Source organism: Rhineura floridana, chromosome 9 (genome assembly GCF_030035675.1).
Source record: "Rhineura floridana isolate rRhiFlo1 chromosome 9, rRhiFlo1.hap2, whole genome shotgun sequence".
In the NCBI taxonomy this organism is placed as follows: Eukaryota; Metazoa; Chordata; class Lepidosauria; order Squamata; family Rhineuridae; genus Rhineura; species Rhineura floridana.
The window spans coordinates 124,836,413-124,857,165 of record NC_084488.1 but is presented as its reverse complement, the minus strand read 5'-3'; the positions used below and the strand labels follow the sequence as shown (position 1 = coordinate 124,857,165).

Below are 20,753 nucleotides of genomic sequence, written 5' to 3'. Positions count from 1 at the left end.
CTTCTGTATGCAAAGATGTCTCTGTTCTTCTGAAGAAAGGAAGAGGGAGTAGGGGGTGGGGGTTGTTTTGCTTAAGGGCTTCTGCAGCCAGGGTGTGATTCATTATTAATACCCTGAATACCCAAATACCCTAAGATCCACCTTTGAGAATCCATTTGGGTCATAGAGCTCTGGCTGCTCTCTAGAGAGGCTGAAGAAGAGATTGTCTCCGTCTTATTTTCTGCTAGCAAAAGAGCAAGCTCTGTTTGCAGGGAAACAATGCTCTCCCTTTGACAATCTCAAATTATTTGCTCATGCCCAGGACTCCTCAGATGTTTATGAAGAAAGCTCCCACTGAATTAATTAGGGTTTACTGCAGAATGTGGGCTTAAGATGGCTTACTGCCTACTTTGATGCACATTTACTCAGAGATAACGTCCCACTGTTCAGTTCCTTCCATCACATGAAATCATGGTCTCATTATTTATTTATTAATTATTATTTATTGAATTTATATCTCGCCCTTCTCCCCAGAAGGAGCCGAGGACAACAAACAGAAACACTAAAAACTCTCTAAAAAGTCTTAAAAACAGACTTTAAAATATATTAAAACAAAACATCTTTGAAAACATATTTTTTTAAAAAAGCTTAAAAACATCTTAAAAAGCAATTCCAACACAGATGCAGACTGGGATAAGGTCTCTACTTAAAAGGCTTGTTGAAAGAGGAAGGCCTTTAGTATTATTTATTTATTAAAGTATTTATAAGCTGCAGTTTTCATAGAAGTACATCAAGGCGGCTTACAACACACAAAGACATGATAAAATTTAAAAACCAATAAAAACATAATTAAAAACATTAATAAAAGCATCAACAAATACTGCATTGTTATCATTATTACTACAGTGCATTAGAGTGCCTAAGTGGTTCACAAAATTTATTTTGTAATTCACCCTGTGAGGTAGGCCAGCATTGCCAAAGGGGAGCTGATTGTGATGGAGAAACGCTTGCCTAAGGCCTCTTGGTGAGTTTTGTGGTGATGACATTTGAACTTGGGACTTCCAGGTTATTTGTGCATTGAGGCACACTGAGAAAGGAACTCTAAACATGTCACCAGTATAAGGGCCCCTGCAGAAGTCCTTTTTAATGGGCATTCATGAAGATTTGTGCTCATGATGGGATCAAAGCAGTCATACGTGATCCGACTTTATTATTATTATTATTATTTATTAAGGTTTATTTATATACCGCATTTTCCACAAATATACATGTGCTCAAAGCGGTTCACACAAATAATCCAATGCAATAACACAATACATAATAAAGAGTAATCACTAAATTAAGAAAATATATCTATATACAGTACATCAAAGCATAATGAGCATAAAGCTCAACAACAAAGCCAATGCAAAAATATTTAAACACTAACCCCCAAGCTGATGCAAAAATCTCCCCCAAACCCCCACAGCCCAACCCAAAGGGCCAGAAAGTCCTCCGAAAGAAGCTGTGTTTGGAGGCCTCCAGGGCTGGAGGGTGGGGCAAGGCAGGTGGAACAGCCTCCCCTGATGGCAAACAGAGTCTCTCTCCCCTCACTTTCAATACTGGTTGTGCCTGGAAAAGTTTTGGGGTGGTCACACCGCTCATTTCCAGCCCAGTGCATATCCTGTAACTTCCTGTTGAATCCTGTAACTTTTCATACCACAAATATTCTGGGATATTTTTGTCCCTTTTGATGTGCTAGAGATAAGTGTGAATTTTGAAGGAAGGCTGTGTTTTTAAATGCTAACGTCTTTAACGTCTTTAACGTCTTTAAATGCTAACGGAATTGAATTTCTCTCCCCTCCCTACTTGTGGGGACATGTTTTGCTTGGTATGAGGCCAATTCTCCAAGGGGTGGGTCTAAAACCCAGTTATAAAGTCACAGGGTCTCAAGCTGGGAATCAGGAAGGAGCTATGCCCCTGCTCTCTACACCTCTATGGGTGGCCAGACAGTGGTATTGCAGCTATCCAGTTCAGCAGAGAACAGGTGACACACAAGCAACCAATAGCGTTCCACTTGGCCTTTTAAGCTTTTGCTTCTGATGTGTCTCCTCACTCTCCGCAAATCCTCACTCAGGCCCAGACTGAGTTGCTGCTCTAAGATTGCCCGTCCCCAGTCACCAGCTGAGAAGTTTGCCTCTGGGCTTGGTCAGTCCTTGTCTGCCTCCAAGCCAAACCACCAGCCTTGACGGTGGTTTGCCTGGCAGCGATTAAGCAGTGAAAGTTTTGTTAATGGACTGAGCTGCTATCACAGCTTACCCAGACAAATGCTGAACTCTAGACGTCTTTCTTTTTTTCACATCTACCCCAGAACACACAGCGAGTTACAGAAAAGTCCCTCTTGGCTTAGGATCTGAGCCATTGCTTATAAAGGGAATAGAATATGCCATGGAGCATTCTGGAGGGACACATTAATATTGTAGCACAACTAACGTCACATTTTCAGTTGATAAGTGCTGGGAGAGGCAATGATGAGGAATGCCTAGCTAGGGGTTGCATTAGACAAGTGGCGCAGTAGCAGCTGCTGGCTGTCTCTCTTGAGCCACACTCCGAGTTCCCTGCAGTTCAGACAGACACACCAGACTCAGGCGTCCTCATGGCCCTGGGATTCAGGGAGCCCCTTCCATCCAGAGGTGAGAGAACGGGGGAAGACACCAAAGGGAGACAGCCTACATCTTGCATCTCTGAACTGCATTGGCAGCTCCCGGAGGCCTACACAGAGAGGAACAAGTGTGCAAAGCTGAAATTCATATTCCGCCAAAGGAAAGGTCCAGAGACTCAAGGAGGGCATCAAAGGGTTGGCTGGGATGGATGGGAGTTGTAGTTCGAAACATCAGGAGGGCACCAGGTTGGGGAAGGCTAGAGTAAAGGAGTAACTGAGCATCAGTGTTATTTTCTAAATCTTGATTGGTCACATGGTGGCCAACATAACCATTTGCATCCTGTAAAGGAGAGAGGCGTCTAGCATGGCTGCCCCTGCAAATCCCCATATTCCCAGTCTGGAAGACCTTTAATGGGAGGGGATGCGGATGCGCCGGGTGGCTTGCTCCATTTTCAGACTTTACTGCATGTGGTTGCCCCAGTCCAGGGCTGGTCTGCCAGCCCCAATGCTTCACTCCATCTACGACTTGCCTTGGCCTCACTCGAACAATGGAGGAAAAGAGGTAAAGATAACCTCTTTTGCAGACTTTTGTAAAAAATCTGTGCTGGACTCTGCATGGACACTAACTTCAGCATTCTGTCAGCCGTAGAAATGAGGGCTTGATCCCCAGGACACCTTTACATGTGCATATTGGCCTACACACATACAAACACAAACACACACACCATATACTCTAGCTTTTAAAACATTGCAAAAAGTAAACTCTTTCAGTGCCAGGGCTGGTACCAGGCATGACTGGGCCCTTGGGCACCAGCTTGCCCCGGATCTGCAGCGTCATACTCCCCCTCCCGATGCAGGTGGCCTGAGGCTTAAATAGACCTGCCCGCCCCACCAAACTCCCATGTCAGAGTGTCAGTGTGCACACCCTGCATGCAGTGTGCGCATGCCTGCCATAACCCAAGATGGTGGGGGGGGTGTCAACCCCTTAGGGATGCCCACACCACCATACTGGGTGATGGCAGGCATGTGCACTCAGCGTGAGGGGTATGCACACTGATGCACTGACATGGGCGGTTGGTGGGGCACACCACCTACATTGGGTATGTGTGTGTGTTGTCTGGGAGTGCCTGCTCTGCGATCCGTGGCAGCAATGGGTCGCTGGGTCCTGCAACCTGACACCGGCACAGATGACAGAGCGGGAGCTCCACTCTCCCAGCCTAAGGAGAGGCCCTTCTGCACTGCAAGGGCCCGTAGCCAGGGCCCAACCTGGCCACCCGCTAGTGCCATCCTCTACATATCTACTCAGAAGGTCATTATGTTGAATGGCTTTTATGCAGTAATTGTTTGGGTAAAAAATGAGATGCCACTACTCATACCTTGATAAATGTACCATGGGTGCCAGCACAAAATGGAGGGCATGCAAAAAAAGAGGTGTTGGTACTCCATACTAGTGAGTATTGTCACCAAAAAAAGCCCTGAGTTTACTTCTCCTGAGTAGACCAGCATTGGATTGTAGCCTTTTAACTGTTTCATTAAAACGTCTTGTGATGTAGACTTCGTTATCTCTCAATATATTCCCATCCTGAGAGCACACGCACGCAGGCGTGTGAAACAATTGCCCACTATAGCAACAGCCGTTGCCAATCTGGTGCCCTCCCGCTGTTGTGGGGTGCAACTCCCTTCAGCAACTCTAGCATCGTGCGGCCATCCTGGCCGGGGCTGATGGGAGTTGCAGTCCAAAACACTTGAAGGACACGAGGCTAGGGAAGGTTGCTCTACCATAACTGTTGCCAGAGGCTGCTGCAGTGGCCCCTGGCATAAAGACAGCTTTGGGAATCGACGGCGGTGCTCCACGTGCGGCATTTTTCCTTCAGAAAGCGAATCTTCATATTCAGGGGCAGGATAGGCCTGGTCTGCAGGTATGGGGACAGCTATCTCCTAGATCATAATTTAGCCTCGCAGGGTGCATGGCTGACCATCACTAAAGGCACAGTACTGGGCTGGAAGGGCCTTCAGTCTCACCCACCATGCCAATGAAGTGTGTCCTCTTTGCTAGTTTCATCCCCACATCCCCCTGACTTCTCCCCAGTGGTGGGCAGAGGGTTGGCTGCCCCCTCCTCTTGCAACCCTCTTGGCTCACTCGTCATTCTCCTTCCTCACCCTCTCTTGCCCTTCCCTGCTGCTTGTCTCCAGCTCCAGCAGGCTCACGCGTACCAATCCCCAACCACGGTGCATTCACGGTTCATAAAGCATGTCGAGGCTTAGCCGAACTGACAGAGAAAACTTTAGTGGAACAAACGGGAATACGGTATCAGGCAAGGCTGACCGAGCCACGAACTGCACCCAAACACAGAGCAAATTGTCATCAACGAAAATAGCACGCAGTTCAAATCACTTATGTGTGAGGTACCCAATGCAGCTGCCATGTCAGGCTGCATCAGGGCATGGATGCATAAAGAGCGGCATCCCAGCATTGCCCCCGCACATTTCCTGGCCAAGTCTGCCTTGAGATCAGCCAGACTGAACGGAGCTCGCCCCACTGGCAAGGGAACAGGTGATCACACACACCTTGCCCCACTCTTGGAGACATTCAGCGCCTCTGGAGAGCTGCGTTTGTGGCCAGCTGCAGCCTCAGTGTACGCGTGCTGGCCTGCTTGCTTGCGTGTGCACGTGAGTGTGCCCAGGGGGCAACCCAGCCCAGACTCCTCCGCACGTGCCCTGCTGAAATGAAGGAGCCTGAGCTGGGATAGATTTCCTCCCTCAGTCAACTTTCCTGAACTACATCAGTGTTGCTGCACTTCATAAATCAGTCTTCCTCGATAAGGTGCCTTCCAGATGTTTCAGCCTACAACTCCCATCAGCCCCAGCCAGTACAGGTGTATGACAGTGGGAGCACAGCCACACTGGCAGAGGCTGATGGGAGTTGTAGGCTGAAACATCTAGAGGGCACCAGGTGGGCAAAGTCTGCCATTAATTGCCACCATTGCTAAATGCTTGAACGTCTACAAACCCCTGTACAAAGGCACCCCCTGCACTTTGGGTGGGATCCTCCAGGCAGCGCATGTGCTTTGCATGAAGAAGGTCCAAGGTTCAAACCCCGACATCTCCAAGCAGGGCTGGGAATGTCCCCTGCTTGAAATCCCAGACAGCAACTGGCAGTCAGTGCAGACAACATTGAGCCAGATGGGCTGACTCAGAGTCAGGCACCTTCCAATGTCCCTGTTCTAACAGGCAGGGGCGGCTGGCGGCTCCATGTCAGGGGGGCAGTGGAAGCTGCTCCGGGTTTTAGTCTGAACCTTCAAGGAGCTGTCCAAGGTAGCGGCTGTGTGGAGAGGAGCAAGCACGATCACAGTGGCAGGCTCAGACTCCTCTTCCCTACATACATTCACAAACTCTGTGAAGGAGAGCCATGGATGTGCGTGAACTTATTTCACCATCTCCACATGCCCCTACGCCCTGTCCTGGAAAGAAAGGAGGAGCACCATTGCAGCCAGTGAGAGAACAGTATGCACAGAGCACTTTCAGTAACTCTGCATTCTTCAGCTGCTGCTGGCCCATAAAAAGCAACAGAGTGTCTGCACAAAACCTGCTTCTGAGCGTGTTCCTTGCTGGGCCCACTTCAGAGCTCTGCGTTGCCACCTGAGCCCTGCGTTGTACCAGCTTAAACTTCGCCTGGCCTGGCCACACTGCAGAACACAACAAGGGGAGAGAGGAGCGGTGCTGCTGAACACTTTCCTCACTGACCATTTCTCTGCTCTCAATGCTCCTACTTCCAACAGCTTCCCTGCTCTGCCCTTTGCAGGATTTCAACCATGTCTGCCCTCACAGGAGCAAAGCAGCTTGGTAGGGAGTGGGTGACAGATGGGCAGAGAAAGGGTTACACACACCTCTTTGCACGTTAACACATACTTTGACCCTATGAGGAAGAAGAGGACAGGGTGCAAGTTTGCACAGTAGAATACTGTGGGTGGGGGCAGAGAGAGAAATTTGTTCAGTTTGCATTTTAATGCTTACCTAATTTGCACTTCCATAACGTGACGTGAAATTCAGCTGTGTCTCAAAATCTTCCACAAACATGGTGAGGCAGTTCCCCGACCAAAATAAAAATGCATATAAGAAACCTATTCTAAGCAGTATGGTAAGAAACCTGCCGCTGGAGGTGGCATGGAGCACCTTTCACCAATATGCATTTCGTCAGGGGACATTGCATGCGAAAATGTGTGTATGAGGCAAAATTGTGCACCAAAAAGAAGAGAAATGGGCATGCCGTGGGAAACGTTGCAGAAACTGATGTGGAAATGGGGCCAAAGATTGCCTTTGGTAACTAAGCACCCCCATCTCTCTGCACCTGGAAGGCCCACCAGGGAGAGACCTTCTCCATGGGTCTTCGCAAGCAACCCAAGAGTGTGGTCAGCAAGGGGAAGTTGATCAGTTAGGCCACCTGTGAGGTCTCCCCATTGGGCCAAGCCACGCCACACCCACCTGCCCTACAACTGCCATCACATGTGATGTCAGGTGTGAGACAAGTAAAGTTGTGGCTGGGCCATAAAGAGGTTTGCAGGCACTCCAGCTAGCTGGGGCTTCAAAGTGCAGCACAAGGCTCTCTGCAAGCCCCAATTATGGGCTGCTTCTCAGGGCTTGAAGACAGCCCTGCACAGCCGAAACCCTGAGGATCAGCTGGTGTCGGTTGTGCTAGGGAGACCCCCCCCCCAGGACCTCTCTGGTGCAGCTGTGAGGACTGGAGCAAGTAGCTTGGATTCAAAGTGCTCCCTCCAGAGCTTTAACTCAAAGCCGCTTTCGAAGGAGAGAGAAAAGGCTCCGCTTTTAAAAGCTGGAGGAAGCGGTTAGAATACAAACAGCTTTCTCTGCAGCCTTCAGAGGGATTCCCTGGAACTGTTGATCTGCTGGTTGTTAGTTTCAGGGAGCCTCTGGAAGGCGAAATCCCAGCATTAATAAGCTGCTAGACACTGAAAGTGCATCTTCAAAACAGGTCGTTGTAACTCTTACTCACCTGATTGGGGGTTACAGTGATCTCCCTTGAACTTTGACAGATGTCCATCACCCGATCTCATATGACATTGGGTGACTGACAAATGGGTGGTCCTGCCCAGCTGTCAAAGCTGGCCCATGGGGTGGGGTGGGGGAGATAAGGATGTGCCAGCTGGGTCCATTTTGCCACCCTTGATTGGCAGTTCTCTGCCAGTGCGCATGGAGCAAGGCGCAAGGGCAGGAGCTCCCCACAGCCTGGGTGTGGAAAGGCACACACTTCTCTGACCTCTTCCCACATTTACCAGATGCTCCGCAAGTTGTGCGCGTATGTGTGCAAGCGCACGCACACCTTCATGTTCACACCAAGGTTTGGCACTGCACAGTACAAAGCAAGCAGGACTTTTCCTTTCCTGAAGGAAGAGGAAGGCACTTTTCTCTGGGTGTTTTTGTGCAAGCTTTTCTGCGCCATTGCCTTACAAAGTGCTCCCCGGAATTTGCTGAGACAGAGACAGAGGTCAGACTGAGGCAGGCTGCCTTTGCTCAGCTTTTCGTTGCTCTCTCAAATGCCCCAGAGATGTCTGCAGGGCAGGGGGGGGGCTGCACTGGCCTGGGGCTGCTGCGCAGGCACAGAGGTGTTAGGGTTCAGAGCACGGCCACCGGACACCAGCACCAGGTCAGTGTGGAGTCAGTGAGAGAAGTGCCAGCCTGCATTAATGCAAAGAGGCTTCAGGGAGACCTTCACACCTCTCTCTCTCACACACACACACACTTTCCCATCAGCCATAAACAGACGCAGGAAGCCATGCCCTCTTTGCAGCTCCCTTACTACATTGCTCCCTTCAACAGGGATCCCCTCTTTTCCCCGTGGCCCAACCCCTCTCATGCCTGGTGGTCTAGGTAAAACAGCCAGCAGCCTCCTGGCAGATACAGGCCATCTGCCCCAAACCAGTCTTTGCTGAAGGATCTCACCCTTTGCAGGAGTCTGCAGCCAAAATGCGGTGGGCTTTTTATAAAGACATTTTAATGATATAAGCTTGCAAATAAACCATTTGGATATTTTCCACACGTTTTTTCGTCATTCTGGAGTTCCCCTCTCCTTGTTTTTCTTCGAATTTGTTGGATGACCTTCACCTCCCTACTCCAGTTCCTGCAACTTGAGCCCATTATTCCGGGTCCTGCACTCTGGGACGATCGAGAAGACATCCCGGCCCTCCTCTATGTGGCAACCTTTCATGTACTTGAAGAGTGCTATCATATCTCCCCTCAGTTTTCTCTTCTCCAGGCTAAACATGCCCAGTTCTTTCAGTCTCTCCTCATAGGGCTTTGTTTCCAGCTCCCTGATCATCCTTGTTGTCCTCCTCTGAACCTGTTCCAGTTTGTCTGCATCCTTCTTGAAGTGTGATGTCCGGAACTGGATGCAGTATTCAAGATAAGGCCTAATCAGTGCCAAATAGAGGGGAACTGATACTTCACGTGATTTGGAAACTATATTTCTGTTAATGCAGCCTAAAATAGCATTTGGCTTTTTTGCAGCCACATCGCACTGTTGGCTCATACTCAGTGTGTGACCAACAATTCCAAGATCCTTCTTGCATGTAGTACTGCAAAAAGTATGTAACGCTTCACACATTTTCCTTTCTTCCTGCTCCTTATGATTGGAACGCTTTCCCAGAACACCCACAATCAGCCTTCCCCAACCTGGTGCCCTGCAGATGTGTTGGACTACAACTCACACCAGCCCCAGCAAGCTGATGGGAGTTGTGTTCCAACACATCTGCAGAGCACCAGGTTGGGAAAGGCTGACCTCCATGATATTGCCTCCTGCTTCTCCTTCAAACCCTTCCTCCAACCCATCTTAACTGCAAAGCCTTGCGCTGAACCCCTTAATTCTCATCCCACCATGAAAGAAAGCCCAAACTGTATTTGTGCATTGGCCCCTCTCTCCTTCCTTCCTTGATTCCCCCCCACCCCCAAAAAGCTTTGACTGTAGGTTACTCAGGGGCAGGGACATCTCCTGTTTGGGCTGATATTATTCGGTAAAGTCCTAGGTACACATGTAAATAATAATATTAGGAAATGATTTATTTATTTATATATTAAACTTCTATTCCACCCTCCCTCCCAGAAGGAGCCGAGAGCAGCAAACAATGGACAAAGCACTAAAAACATCTTAAAATATCTAAAACAAATCTTAGAAACATTTAAAAAATAAAACATCTTAAAAACATCTTTAAAAAAATTTCAAAACAGACACAGACTGGGATATTTATTATTTATTTATTTATTTATTTATTAAATTTCTATACCGCCCCATAGCCGAAGCTCTCTGGGCGGTTCACAACAGAATAAGACATCAATATACAATTAAAACCACATATTAGACCATTCAAACACACAAAAATACTAAAATGTTAAAAAACTAGCATACTAAAATGCCAAAAATATTAAAATGTTAAAAATGAGATGTTATAGTGTTAAATGATTAAAATGCCTGGGAGAAGGCCCCAAACAGCTCTAGATACTTGCCACCTAGAGTTTTGGCAAGCCATTTGGTGAAGATGTGACGGGTGGCCGCGTATCTGAGCCTTGGTGGTGTCAAGAGATGTTCCAAAAGCCGAAAGTTCTCATCTCGCCAGTAAACCCACAGCTGTTGCTGCTGGCACAGCAGCTCTTTGCCCGATACTCACAGCAGGACCAGTAATGTGTGACCCTCCCAGGCAAGGCAGTCTTGCTCCTGACCTGAGCCAGGTGTCGGCACAGCTCCGCCCACTCTCACATGAAGTGCAGGTAACTGCGACTGTTCCTCACCCAGGAGCTCAAGGTCTGGCTGCGCAGGACCTTCCAGGCTTCTTGGTAACTGGCAGCAGCTTCCTTGTATTCCCAGTAAGTCTGTAATCTCTTCGCTCTGAGAGTTTCTGGCAGATTCTCTTGTGGGATGCTTCTCACCAGCTTCAGGAGTGCCTGGAAGAGTTCCACCTTGCAGATCCAAGACCTGGACTTTGGGCTCCCAATTGCTTTCTTGGTTGTCCCCTGCTTGAAGCCACATGAAATGACATCTAGTGGGTGCTCCAGAAGAGCACTCCAGCTGATAGCTGCACCGCACGGCACCACCTTCCCTTGACCCAGAGCATGGCTGGCCTCAACTGCTTCGCGGCTGTGGACGAAGAGCAGCTGGGGCTGGGATATGGTTTTGTTGTTGTTGTTATGTGCCGTCAAGTTGATCATGACTTATGGCGACTCTATGAATCAGTGACCTCCACGAGCATCTGTCATGAACCACCCTGTTCAGATCTTGTAAGTTCAGGTCTGTGGCTTCCTGTATGGAATCAATCCATCTCTTCTTTGGCCTTCCTCTTTTTCTACCCCCTTCTGTTTTTCCCAGCATGATGGTCTTTTCTAGTGAATCCTGTCTTCTCATGATGTGTCCAAAGTATGATGACCTCGGTTTCATCATTTTAGCTTCTAGTGATAGTTCTGGTTCAATTTGTTCTAACACCCAATTATTTGTTGTTGTTTTTGCAGTCCATGGTTTGTGCAAAGCCCTCCTCCAACACCACTTAAAAGGCTTGTTGAAAGAGGAAGGTCTTCAGCAGGTGCCAAAAAGACAACAGAGACGGCACCTGTCTCATATTTAAGGGGAGGGAATTCCAAAGGGTCGGTGCCACAGCACTAAAGATCCACTTGAAGATGAAGGCGTAAAGACAGGTGGTGAGAAAAAAAGAGATTTTGTCCCTTTCAGTCCTGAGGGGAATTTATTAGGTCATCATCACATCTTTGGATTCAGCCCAGAAGGTTGCTATTTGCATATGCTCATGCCATTCACTACGCATGGCTGCTCTGGTCTGCAGGCCCATTTGTCACAAGGCGGCACACTGGTGCCCTCCATCCCCAGCACACCCGCATTTCCCAAGCATTAATGAAGCCGCAAAAGGCTACGAGCAACTGACACTAATTGAGGCACAGTGGTGTCTGTGTGTGTGTGGAAGCTTCTCTTCAGCAATTGATCTCGGGGCACTTAAAGCCAAGCCAGCCGCCTGCTGGCACGTCTAAAGACGTTATCCATTTCTGAATCAAAGAAAACTCTGTTTCTATAAATGTGCTGGGCATAGGCAATGCAAAAGCTGCATTTTGCTCATAGCATTTTTGCAGAGGCCTGGGAAGCATCTATAGCTTGTGCATCATATCATTGTTCAGTTAGATTCCCTAACTGAAGCAGATCCAACACAAGCCTCTGGTACCCTGAGGCAGCTTCTAATGTCCCACAGCCCTGGAAGCCTGCCCCCCCCCAGCTCTGAAATCTGCTCTTGTTTCTCTGTGCTGAGCCACTGGAACTGCAACCCAATTTTCTTCAGTATCCCAGTATAGCACTGCTCTGGGGCATGATGGGAAATTAAAATGGTGGGGAGCACCTTTTTCATTTTCTACAATGCTCCAGAGCAATGCTAATGGGAACACTGTGGGAAAATTAAAAGTGACTAGTAGCCACCCCCTATTACTAGCAGATAAGCCAGAACCTGGGCGGGGGAGGGAGGCAGGGAATCCCACCATTATAGGAGGGGAGTAGATGCTCAAGACCCTCTTGACATGGAACTGGCCCTGATCTGAAGCTGGCTGCCTTTTTTTCTTTTTGAATACAGAAACTGAGCTTTCTTTGTGCAGAATTTGGAAAGTGGTGTTAGTGGTTAATGTACAATCAGTTCATGTCTAAAGCAGCACCAGATGGAAAACTAATACTTTACATGTTGCATTTGTCTCCCTCTCCCAAACCTGTGTGTGTGTTGAGCATTTGCAACACTTGAGCTGTCTTTTGATTTGATTTTGAGAAGGAACAGTGGCAGAGAAGTAGCATCTAATGGGGTGTTTTGATGTTTATGCTGTCGTTCTTGCCACCTGATACTGCTGAGGGGTCTTTAACAAAGGCCAGTTGGCAAAATAAGGTGCCACCTCTTCTTGACCCAGCATAAGTAACCCTGTGATGTGCAAGGCAAACCATCAAGTCACTGAGGGAAGGGTTGCTATGGCAATTTGTCTTCTCTCGCATCTCTGATGTTCAGCAGCTCACTTGCCTGAATAGGAATAATCCCTCTCATTTAACCACCTCCCGGACCCTGTCCTCCCCTGCCACCAGCTCAGGGACACTCACCCACACAAACATTTTCCCCTGAGATGCTAAAAAGTTAAAATACTGCAAATGCAGCACAGTAGCCAGAGAGGGTGGTGGAGGCCACTTTGTGTGCCAAGTGCAAACACAGTATTCTCTCTCTCTCTCCCCCTCAAACACACACACACATTGTCATCTTTCACCTCCACAGTTCTTTATCTCCATTCTGCTGCTGCCTCCCTCTCCTTTATCCATGTTCTTGCCCTCCGGCTCCTTTTTCCCTGCCCTCCATTCTTCACCACCACCATCCATTTTTTTAAACAATTGTTTTCTCCACTCCACCTGTCTCGCTCTCCACCTCCTCCCTCATCACCTCCTACCCACCCACAGAGCATGAGGGAAGAGCGATGCTGCACAGAAGCCCAGTTTGAGGCACATGATTTTCATCCACAAATCAGAGGAGCAGAAGACTTCCCCAGCTTCCCCCCCCCCCAAGTAATGCCCCAAAGTAATGCTGGAAACATTACAATTACTCCACAAAAGTAGTAAAATTACTCCTAGTTCTATTACAATCAAAATGTAAAGGAATTACCCACTCGTTCCTCAAAGAAGTAATGAATTACAAGTACCCAATTACTTCCAAGCTCTGCTGATAGCCCGTCGGTATAAGTCTCCATTGCCGGGGATGGAACCTGGAAAGCAGATGCTCTGCTGCTTGGCCCAGAAGGGCAACCTCCTGGATCTGCCTCCCAGCGCTGGGAAACAGATTCCAAAACTCTGAACGGATATTCCACTGACAAACGGACAAACTAACCTTGACACCGTACACGCAGTTAGGAATTGTGTGAAGGGTTTTTACATTGTAAAATGGGGATGTATTTGTGTGTGTGTGTGGGACGACAGCGATCTGGATTGCAGCCCTGGCGCGAGAGGGAGGGAGAGGCTTTTACCCAGCCTTCCCCAAGCTGGTGCCCTCCAGAGTCAGACTGCATCAGCCCAGGATCATATGGTCATGCTGATGGGAGATACGGCCCATACATCTGGAGGGCACCCTGTTGGCCAAGGCTGCATTAGCCCTGTTGCCTGCACTGCAGTCCCAGTCAGGATCAGCCTGTCTCCCTTGCCCATGCCTGCTACTTACTCTTCAAAAACTATTCACACAATTGCTCCTTGTCTGAGCGCTGCAATGTTTCCTGTGGCTCCACGAGTTAATGCAGGGAATGCATTCTGTGAGAGGCTATTGCAGGATCCACCGGAGGCGTCTCACCTGCAGATTACATTTGAGCTCACTCTCAGTGTCCATCTATCCATCCCTCCAGTTATTGACCATCAGCGGCACACCCTCCCACTGTGCCCGCTGCGCCTTGCAGAAACCCTCCACAGCCTTCTTTGTCTCTGGCACGTGGGCACCCCCTGTCCAGAAGCATGAGGGTGAGATCAGCAGGCACCAAGGAGACGGACCCCCACTTGGATCAGGGTTGGGGAAGCTCCGGGCCATGTGCACATATCCCTTTGTGTTCGCCTCTCCGGTGGGATCAAGAGCAGTTCCACGCGAAAGCATGCTGCCCACCACTGCAGGCCTCCCTCCCTTTTTGCCAGGGTGGGGCTGCTACGCAAAGCAAGCGGCGTGCGCCTGGGTGCGAGCGAAATGGCATCACCGACCAGGCCAAGGAGCGGAGGGCAAAGTTTCGGGCTGCAAAACGGAGCACACGGAAAAGGCAAGCAAGCACGGAGCTGGGCTGCGGCAGCAAAGAGCTACCCAGGCAGGCTGAACACAGGAGATCAGGGCATAAGCTTGCCTACACTGACTGGCAGCAGCTGTCCAGGTCTTCAAGCACTTTCCCAGCTCTACCTGGAGATGCCAAGGATTGACCCTGGGACCTTGTGCCAGCAGAAGTGAGTCGGGATCCCTTCTCCTGGATAAGCGGTCCTTTTAAGTGAAAGTGTTAACCTGCATTTCAACATTGACTGATTGATTTGAGTTCCATCCTGCTCCGCCTTTAGCAACCTCAAAATGGCTTCTGTAGACACACTGCTCAGACCCTGGAGAGCCTCTTGTATATCACCCCCCCTTCAGAGAAGGCTACCTTGAGCCACATAGCACCATGCCCTGACTTGGCATCAAAGCAGAATCATGTCAAGCCACGTAGAGAGTCAGGCTAAGATCTGCAAGAGGCAGGCCCCGTGGAGTCAGCCAGGACACAGCCAGGAAGCTGTCCACACCAGAGGCAGGGACGGCTGCTGGCCAAAGGACTATAGAGCATAGCCCACAGGAGCCGGGTTGGCAGGATTTGCACCAGCATCTGTCAGGTCCAGCTTGAACCGTTTTCTGCCTGGCAGGAGTCCAGCGCCTCCAGAGGGAAGGGAACCCCAGCTCAGTGGCAGAAGGCCGTATAATGAAGCCCCCAAATCTATTAAAACAGGGGTAGCCAACATGGTGCTCTCTCCACAATTCCCAGGAATCCATAGGAATATAAGGAGAGCCTGCTAGATCAGGCCAGTGGCCCATCTAGTCCAGCATCCCATCCTCACAGTGGCCAACCAGATGCCCATGGGAAGCCCAAAAGCAGGACCAGAGTGCAAGAGTGCTCTCCCCTCCTGCAATTTCCAGAAAGGGGCCTCCTCTGGGAGCGAATTCCACAGCTTAACTGTGCGTTGTGTGAAGAAGTCCTTCCTTTTGTCTGTCCTGAATCTTCCAACATGCATCTTCATTGGCAGTCATAAGAACATAAGAACGTAAGAACATAAGAAGAGCCTGCTGGATCAGGCCAGTGGCCCATCTAGTCCAGCATCCTGTTCTCACAGTGGCCAACCAGGTGCCTGGGGGAAGCCCACAAGCAGGACCCGAGTGCAAGAACACTCTCCCCTCCTGAGGCTTCCGGCAACTGGTTTTCAGAAGCATGCTGCCTCTGACTAGGGTGGCAGAGCACAGCCATCATGGCTAGTATAGGGTTGCCAGGTCGGAACCATCCAAAAACCTGAGAAAATGGGGGTGGGCCCTAGTAATGTCAGGGGGCGGGCCCTAGTGATGTCAGGGGCGGGCCCTAGTGATGTCAGGGGTCAGGCCCTAGTGATGTCAGGGGGTGGGCCCTAGTGATATCATTAAACATGATACATTGTATCAACCACAGTTGCTTGGAGCATACCATTAAAAAAAAAATCTCTGGAGATTAAAATAGAAATCTTACCTAAAATAGGGCGTTCCTAGGTCCATCTGAAGTGACAAGGTCATTCTTTCTCACAAGCTTAGGGTGATGCAAAATGGAGATGGACTGCCTTCAAGTTGATCCCAGATAGGGTCTTCATGGTAAGCAGTACTCAGACAGAGGTGGTTTACTATTGCCTTCCTCTGAGTCTGAGAGGCAGTGACTGGCCCAAGGTCACCCAGAGAGCTTCATGGCTGTGTGGGGATTCGAACCCTGGTCTGCCAGGTCACAGTTCAACGCCTTTAGGGAACATTTAATCTAGCTTACTTGCTTCTGGCAAGAAGGGTTTACGTGCCCTCAGGCCAGGCCATTATTGGAAGAAAGGAGCTTAGTGTTGCAGAGACGTTAGATGGGAGCACAGATAGATGCCCCTGAAGGCAGCAACTGTAAACATGCTTATTAAGGAACTAAGCCCCATAGAACTCAATAGGACTTACTTCTGAGTAGATATGGTTGCAGCCATGTTAAGGACAAGGGAGGGCATTCTAGGCAAAACAGACAAATAATTGGGTGTCAAAACAAATTAAACCAGAACTATCACTAGAAGCTAAAATGATGAAACTGAGGTTATCATACTTTGGACACATCATGAGAAGACATGATTCACTAGAAAAGACAATAATGCTGTGAAAAACAGAAGGGAATAGAAAAAGAGGAAGGCCAAACAAGAGATGGATTGATTCCATAAAGGAAGCCACAGACCTGAACTTACAAGATGTGAACAGGGTGGTTCATGACAGATGCTCTTGGAGGTCACTGATTCATAGGGTCGCTATAAGTTATAATCGACTTGAAGGCACATAACAACAACAAACCTCCCTGATAGACTGTGGGAATGCTGTGGACACAATATATTTCAACTTTAGCAAAGCTTTTGACAAAATGCCACATGATATTCTGATTAGCAAGCTAGCTGAATGTGGACTGGATGGAACAGCTATTGGGTGGATCCACAGTTGGCTACACAATCATATTCAGAGTGCTAATCAATGTTTTCTTCTCAACCTGGGGGGGGGGTAACTAGTGGGCTACTATAGGGCTTGGTCTTGGACCCAGTGCTCTTCAACATTTTTATTAATGACTTGGATGGGGAGGGGCAGGGAATGCTTATCAAACTTGTAGATGATGCAAAATTGGGAGGAATACCTAATTCCCTGGAAGACAGAAACAAAATTCAAAGGGATCTTAATAGGCTGGAGCATTGGGCTAAAAACAGCAGAATTAAATTTAACAGGGATAAGTGTAAAGTTCTACTCCTAGGAAAAAGAAACCAAATGCAGTTATTAAGATGGGGGATACTTGGCTCAGCAATACTACAAGGAATACAAGGAATACAGGGATTGCTGTTGATCACAAACTGAATATGAGCCAACAGTGTGATGTGGCTGCAAAAAAGGCAAATGCTATTTGAAGCTGCATTAACATTTGGAGGCAATATGCCTCTGAAGGCCAGTTGGGCTTATTTATTTTATTTATCTATTAAACTGATATCCCGCCCTTCCTCCCAGAAGGGTCCTGCTTGCAGGCTTCCTATTATGGTTGGGGTGAGGAACTAGATGTTCTTATGTCCTTAAGGGAACCTGAAAACTACTGAAAGGTACCAGGAGATGGGCCCAACTCCTGCTGTGCAGCTCCCAGCACGGGCAGATGAAGCAGGGTGGCCAAGGCAAACTAAGACTCTGAGCCCTGGCCTGAGGCAGGATTGGACCAGATGCGAGGATCCGCTTCATTTACCCAGGAATGTTGGATGCAGACCCATGGGTACTCTCTAGCCCAGTGCTGTCTGCACTGGCAGCGGCTCTCAGGGCTTCAGGCAGGGGTGTCTCTCAGCCCTACCTGAAGATGCCGCTGAGGACTGAACCTGGGCCCTTCTGCATGCGCAACAGTTTCCCTAAAAATAAAGTAAGATTCTAGTCCTTATGGTTCTGAATGAACGGTGATTTAAACAGGAAGCTACTTTATACTGAGTTAGGCCATTGGTCCATCTGGTTCAACATCAGCACTGTCTACAGCGACTGGCAGCGACTGTCCATGTTCTCTATCACTGAGTTACAGCCATCTTCCCTTGATTTAAAAGGGGGGGACGGGCTCTGGCCTGCAGGTCCCCCAATATCACCTGCTCCACAGGCTCTTCTCAGGCGGGAGGGTGTTCAGCACTGGGCAGTCTCTGCTTGAGGAGAATTTTGAAAGTGCACATTGGGCAGGCTGGCAGCTGACCCAAGGCATCTTCTCCTCAGGCCACTGACCCACAGACAAAGCCAGCTGGGGCCTCAGGTTGATTTGGCTGCTGGTGGTCAATGGCTCTTGACAGACAAAAAGAGGCTTCCTACTCTGCTGCGGGGGGCTTTGCACGCACACTGAGAGGTTTAACTTCCAGAGTCTTGAGTGGAGGCAACTCAATGCTGAAAAAAGACTAGAAACTTGTTAGCAGAGTTAGGTTTGGGATCAAGAGCAGACCCAGCGCTTATGTGTGTGTGTGTATGTGAGTGTGTGTGTGAGAGAGAGACTTTCCCTGTGAAGTAGCAGACTTTTACGCTGCAGCAATAACTGAGGATTCAGACTTAGTAAAATAAGGAACAGCTTGCTTCATTGAAGGAAATACAAAATAGATAGGAAAGGGATTCTAGTTCTAGTAAACTACCTGCATTGGAGGTTCATGGACCTGACAAGGCCTTTGCCCTCATGCTGCAGGTGAGAGAGACAAAGCAAAGACATCTCTTCTCTTCAAGAGACAGAGAAGAAGCAGGAAGGAGAGAGTTGGAAGGTGTGGTTGGCATTCCTAAGAGGTATCAGTTTTCAGGAAGGAAGATGAGCATATGACCAAAGGGAAGGCACAGCCTAGCAACCTGGAGGTCTCCTCTCTGTTTCCCTCCAGACGTGGAAACACCCAAATCGAGTTGCATTTCCACAATTCCAACACAAGTGATGCTTAAAATGGAAACTGTGATTTATCAGGGACAGGGATTAGGAAACAGACATTGTTCCTGGGGAACCTGGCCTGGTTTTCCCTGCCTTCCGTCTGCAAGATTCTTTCTTTATTTTAAGACCCACTCTGCACCCACCTGTTCCCTGGGCTGCCAGCTTTCTTTGGGTGGCAGCCAGAAATTCAAGACGTAGAACTTTCATTGTCACAGAGATGAGGGGACGGGCCTGTTCACCTGCTGAAGTTCCATACACACACAAACCCAGCTGGAAAAATCACACGGCAACCTCATCCTGCTATACATTTTGCTTATTTAAACATTTGGTTTTCAACAATCCAAGGAGCAGTGGCAGACATGGAACCACCAGCTTTCCACAATCAGAAAAGGAAGAGGGGGGGCAGGGTGTGAGAGTGTGTGTGTGTGTGATGGAATTTCCTCCCCCAAGGTGTGATGATGGCCAGAGACTGCTGAGCCCCATCTCTCAGGCCTCTCTCTCTCTCTCTCTCTCTCTCTCTGGCCTCTCTCTCTCTGGCCTCTCTCTCTCTCTCTCTGGCCTCTCAGGCCTCTCTCTCTCAGGCCTCTCTCTGCAATCAGCCGCAGTCCAACCTGCTCCTGCCACCCAGCAGCCTTCTGCTTCCAAACGAGATTCCAAACTGCTCTATCGGCCGCAATGCAAACCGCAGCCAGAAACGCCCATCGCGGCCGCTCCTCCCACCCAGCAGCCATGCGTGTCAATCACGCATGCGTGCCTGAGGGGGAGGTCCAAAAGCCGGAGATCAGCCTCTTCACACCAAATATGGCCGGAGGCCGGAGACGGCTCACTTTTGCCGGAGACTCCGGCAGAAAACCGGAGACCTGGCAACCCTAGGCTAGTAGCCATTGATAGCCCTGTCCTCCATGAATTTGTCTAATCTTCTTTTAAAGCCATTCAAGCTGGTGGCCATTACTGCGTCTTGTGGGAGCAAATGCCAGAGTTTAACTATGCGCTGAGTAAAGCAGTCCTTCCTTTTGTCTGTCCTGAATCTTCCAACATTCAGCTTCTGAATCTTCCAACATTCAGACAGAAAAGATGGCCACCTCATATGACTTACCAGTCGAGTGCTCCTGCATGTTGTAAGAAATAACTTCCTCTATTGTTAAGTCGTCTGTCTCCCAGCTGGTCCTTGGCAGATTATTTGCTGGTTGTCCTCCAAGTTTCAGCCCCAGAGATTTGTTTGGTTTCTCGTTTCTCGTGACGGACCTCGTTAGCTGCAGTGAACAATCTACTCACCTTATCTCGGCTGCTTATTTCAAGGTCTGCTTCTCCTGTTCCAGGTTGTGTTTGGATATAATTCCTGCTTACTTGTCAGTGGTGGGGGACCAGCAGACTATTTTTATATTTGCCCTGGTTGCTTTTCGGCAAATGTTTGTTTTTCCAACGAATGCTGGCTGGTGAAGGAATCTGCCGGCCAGGTCCAACAGCCTTAAAGGGGCAGGATCGAGTTTTACATAAATCAAGCCGTGGATGAAAAGTAAGCAGCTGTTCTTTAGGGAATCTAAGTTCGGGCACGATGGTTCTCACCAGAGTAGGATACAAACAGCGTGGTCTGGTCCCCATGATGGACGATACTGCAGCAGTCATTAAAAAACATAATCAATGTACAATCACGGATTTCTTTGGCCCAAATTTAAATGTCTCGTCTGCTATGGGACCTCTGGACCTAACGGTACCGGATGGCACCGAATGCTTAGACTGGTCTTTGGGGCCACAGTGCCTAATGAAATTATCACCTGGGGACACTATGAGGGCTGGCGAGTGCTCTCTGGCTGTGGAACTAGAGCATGCTGATCCCTCAATTGTAAACTTTCAGCAGGCTGGCAGCCCTGCTCAGCCCCAAGTCTGTGGACGCTCCGTGAGCGTTACTCCGCCTTGC

At 48.9% G+C, this 20,753-nt stretch overlaps 1 long non-coding RNA gene across 1 annotated transcript; it reads right to left on the bottom strand.

The window, feature by feature from the left end:
• Positions 1-713: 713 nt before the first annotated feature.
• Positions 714-20,331, bottom strand: LOC133363923 (uncharacterized). Its single transcript, XR_009757792.1, has 2 exons — positions 19,932-20,331; positions 714-2,730 (listed from the first exon to the last, which is right to left on the bottom strand). It is a non-coding gene; the product is annotated as an uncharacterized LOC133363923 (long non-coding RNA).
• Between the last annotated feature and the right edge of the window lie 422 nt (positions 20,332-20,753).